The sequence below is a fragment of the Bos grunniens genome, chromosome 26 (assembly GCF_055505025.1).
Source record: "Bos grunniens cultivar Pamir isolate PY7600 chromosome 26, Bosgru_T2T1.0, whole genome shotgun sequence".
Taxonomy (NCBI): domain Eukaryota; kingdom Metazoa; phylum Chordata; class Mammalia; order Artiodactyla; family Bovidae; genus Bos; species Bos grunniens.
This window is the reverse complement of record NC_141190.1, coordinates 47,454,878-47,460,163: the sequence shown is the minus strand read 5'-3', so window position 1 is coordinate 47,460,163 and position 5,286 is coordinate 47,454,878. Positions and strand designations below refer to the sequence as shown.

At 49.2% G+C, this 5,286-nt stretch overlaps 1 long non-coding RNA gene across 1 annotated transcript; it reads left to right on the top strand.

Moving 5' to 3' along the window:
* The first annotated feature begins 3,881 nt into the window (after positions 1–3,881).
* On the top strand, positions 3,882–4,929 carry LOC147344544 (uncharacterized). The gene is made up of 2 exons (XR_015155397.1): positions 3,882–4,054; positions 4,632–4,929. It is a non-coding gene; the product is annotated as an uncharacterized LOC147344544 (long non-coding RNA).
* The last annotated feature ends 357 nt before the right edge of the window (positions 4,930–5,286 follow it).

The following is a 5,286-nucleotide window of genomic DNA, read 5'->3' as shown; positions in this document are numbered from 1 at the left end:
TATATGAGTTGCTGTTAATCATATGACCAGTTACTTAAACTCTGCATGTTTTTCTGGGTCTGTTGTTTATCTCTCTTCCACTGTAACTTTGTCACCAGCAAACTCCATTAACGATTCCTGGGAAAGAAAAATAGAACCTGGGTAATAAAATCAAGCCTAACCTTTTTTTCCTTTGGGCTTAGTCTGGTGTCACTTGCTCACAAGGGGTCAATTGTAGAGGCTTTGCACACGGCCCATTAGACCTGGTTCCTGGTGCAAATGGTTGTGCACACCCCTCAGCTCAGGGGCGTGTGCAGAAGCACTGCCCTTGACACTCAGTTCAAGATGGCGGGGGTGGGCCGTGTGCAGACACGCTGCACCCAGTGTGACCTTCTGGAGCGAGAGCAGCTACACCTCTCCATCCTTCCATCAAAGGACAAAGCTTTCTGGGGCCTCCCTGGCAGTCCAGTGTGTAAGATTCTGTGCCTCCAGTGCAGGGGACAAGGGTTCAATCCCTGGAGGGGAACTAAGATCCCACGTGTGGCATGGCCAATAAAATAAAACCCATTCTCCACTTGGGCTGCTTAGAAAGAGACTAATGAAACCAGAGCTTGACCTCAATGTCCATTAAAAAAAAAAAAAAGGTTTCCTTTGCTTCTGAGCTTAACTTGGTTTGGTCTTGGTCTACTGGCTCCAGTGACCAGGCAAAAGGACTCTTGTTGGGGCCTGACTCTGGAGGGGTGGAATGAATGCACAATGTTTGTAGTTGACTGCAGAGTGGCTTCTAGTACCTTCTTGAGGAAGAACACACACACGGTATATTTTCCAGGTTCCTTTCATATCCCTCATATCTCATTTGGTGAAGAATCCACATGTAATGCAGGAGACCCCAGTTCAATTCCAGGTCAGGAAGATCCACTGGAGAAGGGATAGGCTACCCACTCCAATATTCTTGGGCTTCCCTTGTGGCTCAGATGGTAAAGAATTCATCTGCAATGTGGGAGACCTGGGTTCGATCCCTGGGTTGGGAAGATCCCCTGAAGAAGGAAAAGGTTACCCACTCCAGTATTCTTGCCTGGAGAATTCCATGGACTGTATAGTCCATGGGGTCACAAAGAGTCAATATGACTAAATGACTTTCACTTGCCTTTCATATCTGAGGACACCTTTTACTGTTGCCAACTCCAGTTGACATACACACCATGATCACCTAGCCAGATGAGGGAAGAGAGAAGTCAAGGATACAGCACACAGCTTTGCAGTTCATCCTTATAGATCTCACAGGCTAACCAGATGCACCCAAATACAGCACATTCAATACAGAAAATCAGGTCAAAATATTTTTCCATAAAAACTCATTCAACGGTGATGCATTATTTTTTTTTAATTATTGCAGATGAGTCTACCAACTTATCCCACTTATCCAAAGGAACAAATTATGGTCAGAAGTAGAGGAGTATTGGAACTGAATTTTTCTCAGGTAAATTGTTCAGGTAAACAACTAACAAAGTAAACAAAACCATTGGAAGTCTTAAGCGGGGCTGCATAAGAGCTGTTTTCAAATAAAAGTGAAATTGATTTGGATGTGTTGTAGGCAAAAGAGGCTAATTGCAGTGCAGCTCCTGTTTCTTTGGAGGTAAATTGTTTTTCAGCTTGGATGTATACTTTCCTTTACCTGGAAATGCAGGTTCGTTTAATTGTGCCTGGTGCTCAATGAGCTCTTTGGATTCCCCGGTGATTATTTTGGCTTCTCTGCTCACTCTGCTCTCTCAGGAATTCCCATTGTACAGCTCCTGGTTCTTGCCTTTCCAGGTCTCCTACTTTCTCCTTTATGAATTTATTTATTTATACCTACTCTCTGAGCTTCCTTAAATTCTCAAGTTCACCTCCAACTCACTGAATCAATTTTCCACAATTAGGAAGCTGCCCTTTAGATGTCAGCAATTCTTTATTTGTAAACCGCCTTTGAGGGTCTTGTTTTTGCCACCTTCCAAACTGCCCGTTCCAATTTCATAGCTGCGGGGTCACCGCCATCTTGCTTAAAAACAGAAACTTGCAGATTTCTGGAATTTCCTATGCCTTGCTGTTACTTTATTTCGTGGAAGGATATTTGCTCAGGACTCCTGGGTTTTTTGCTTTTGTTTTGTTTTTTTGTCATGAGTCACTATTCTCTCTCTGCTTATCCTTACAGATGAAGGTTTCTTTTTTCACCCATTTTTTTTGGTGTTATGGCTTCTGTCACTAAACAAACATTCCAGGCACAGACTAAAGGACATGGGGAAAGTTAAGAGTGACCTGCCCTGCAGTGGGACTGCTGGGGAACCAGAGCAGGGTGTCATCCCCCATAGGGACTCGCCTCTGTCTGGAGAGTGCCTACCCGAGCTTGCTCGGGGGGCCCGCACTCCCAGGAGTAGAGTCCCTATCCTCTGCCTGGCACAGCCACTGGTAGGGTCTTGGCGCTTTCCTGACACAAGACTCTTCTGTCCCCGCCTAACTTCTCCACGGTAGGGGTCAGCAGTCCGGGTTGGTTGGGACTGTCTCCAGTAATTCTCAAGGGAGCACTGCCTCCATCAGGAAAAGATATGATTTAGGTCAGGTATTCATTCCAAACGGCCCCACGTGTGGAAAAACGTAGGTGAAACCCCTTGAATGTTCTGGCCCCGGATGCTCCTGTCATCTCTGGTTCCTCCTGGGGTGTCCTCCATGTTCCCATCTCTCTGGCCCTTCCCATGGAGTAAGGATGGATGGGTTTGTGCAGCCAGGAGGTCCCAACGGCACCTGAGAGAAAGGAGGGGGGGTGCCTGGCTGCCACTGCCACCCCACAAGTGAGCAAGGCAGGCCACTCCTCACCCAGTGAGGGGCCAGGTCCCTCCCAGCCCACCACGGTGAAGAACCGTCCAGTGGGCATCCTGACACAGCTGTTGGGACAGGATGCCAAGCTGCAGAAGTCTGGGAGGCTGAGCAGACTCAGGGTGGGGTGGGGGGCACCCTGAGACCGCTCTTGCCTCCAGCTCCCCCTGGGGCCCAACTCCCAGCCCGAGTTCCCAGGCTCTCTGGCAACACCTTCTGGCAAGAAGCAGGACTCCAGCCACTACTGCCGGCCATGGCCCCAGACCTCCGTGGTCTGCAGAGACCCAACAGCAACTGGGTCCAGCTTCAATACCACGTCCCGCTCATCTTAGCCCGTCCTTCTTCCCTCAGGAACCATTTTTCTCTGGGCCTTGCCTGGACACCAGGAGTCTCAGGAGGCAAAGATGGGCGATTTTCACATCACAGTGAAAATAACATTTCTTCTAGACAGTCAACAGCATCCTGAGACCAAGAAGGTAAATATGGACTTTCCCCTCCTCCTTTTTCATCCTCCTCTCCCCCTCTTTATTTTTTTCAAAACAGAGCCCCCTCTTTTGGGTAGCTGACAGGGAGGCTTGCGTGGGCAGGCCTGTGGGTCTGCAGTGACGGGAGGTGGGGAGCGGCAGAGTGCTTTATCTGGTCGGCATCGATCGCCTCTAATGAGCACCGGTGCAGCTGCGGCTAATGGTGGTACGCCTGGTGTTAAGGGCAAACGCGGGAGGAGATTATCAACCCAAGGGGCTTAACAGTTGCCGGACGGCCCGGAGCCCTCGGGGTGATGATGCACTTGAGAGGTCAGTGAATCAAATGAGGGGAAAGATTCAGTGCCTGATGCCCTAAGAAAGGCAGCAGGAGTGTCGTATTTTTTTTTCCAGCAGCAAGTCCCAGCATCAACAAAACCCTCCACTCCTGCAGTCATTAGTCCCCGACCTTTTGCCCAATAAGACGGCTCCTCCTGGAGCCGCCGCATCCTAATTATGACTCATCAGACTGCAGCAATCCCACCCAATTAGTGGGGCTTAAGTGGGGGCCACTTGGTAGAACAAGGCTCCGGCACCCTGCATGAACCGGGGAAGGCCAGAGCCTGCTCAGATGCGATCCCGGCTCCCCAGCCCGCTCCTTACCTGGGGGTGGGGGACGACCAGGCTGCCATTTGATCTGATTTTCTTGATATCTAATTCACTGTGTTGCCTGCCGCCCCCCTCGGAGATCTGAGAGGACCCCGGTGAGTGGCCGCAAGAGGTGCCAGGCCAGTGGGCTTCAAGGGACAGCTCCCCGGTAGACCCCACTGAAGGCGCGCAGTCAAATGTCAGCCCAGAAAGGGACCTACAGGTATTAGAAAAGGTTTTGAAAAATGAGTAGCAAATGCCTTCAGGGGTCAGGCGTGTCGCACCTTCTGAACCTTAATAGCCTAATGGAGTGATTGTGGATGGGGAGAGAGCCCGGAGCTGGTAGGATGGAAGGGTGTGTTGAAGCTGGGGGGCTGGGGCTGGGAACCACCATATGTATCCCCAGCTTTGCCAGAATGCCCAAACCACTATTTATTTTAATGCCGTAAATAAGCAATTTAAATATTATCCTAGTTCCATAATAAGTAATATGGTAACGTGATACCCTGCGGTTATAACAAATTATTTATTAGGTTTTTTAAAATTCTTAAAGCAGCCTCTTTGTAACCAGGAGATTTCCGCTGGGTCAGATCATTAAAAACACGGGTGTGGGTCTAACCCGGCCGTGTAGCAGGGCACTGATCTCTGAAACACACCCCATAACCACATTTTCTTTGTCACTTTTTTCTGCAGTGAAAGGAAGGTCTTTAAAAGAGGTTACCCCAGGGAAAGGGCACCTGCCCCCCAAGTCTATTCTGTATGCCTCCAGCCCCTCTTCTTACATCTGCCAGAGGAGGAGAGGGAAGATGGGCCAGAAGACTAAGACTGATTGCCTGAGAAATCCCCTGGGCTTAAGCTTGCTCGGTGCCCGTTACAAAGAACACTTGCAAGACGCAAGCGGGTGGAAATGTCTGTTTCCAGTCCTCCTGAAACACCTCCTGAAAGCTCCAGGCTTGGTAAAGGGCACGGTCAACTTTCCCAGGAATAAAAATCATGAAGCACATTAATTTTCGCCAAAGAGCATCAAAGATAGTAGTGGCTGAGATAGCAATTATTAATGAAGAGGCTCATGTTTATGAATATATTCATAATTTTCTCATTCCTCAATAACATCCTTATCTATCTCGTTAACGAACCCTTTTTCTAGCCCCTGCGTTAGATGCTATTGGATGTTGGAAGAAATAGAAGCAGGTGGTCCTGGGCACAGAGGTTTGGATAAAGTCAGAGGACAGCACAGGCCAGTGTGTCTGTGGATTGAAACCCAATGCCAGGCCCAAGCAGGATCTCAGAGGAGGAGGTGCCATGGCCAGAGAAGAAGGTCTGCAGGGAGCACAGGGCCTGGAACAGA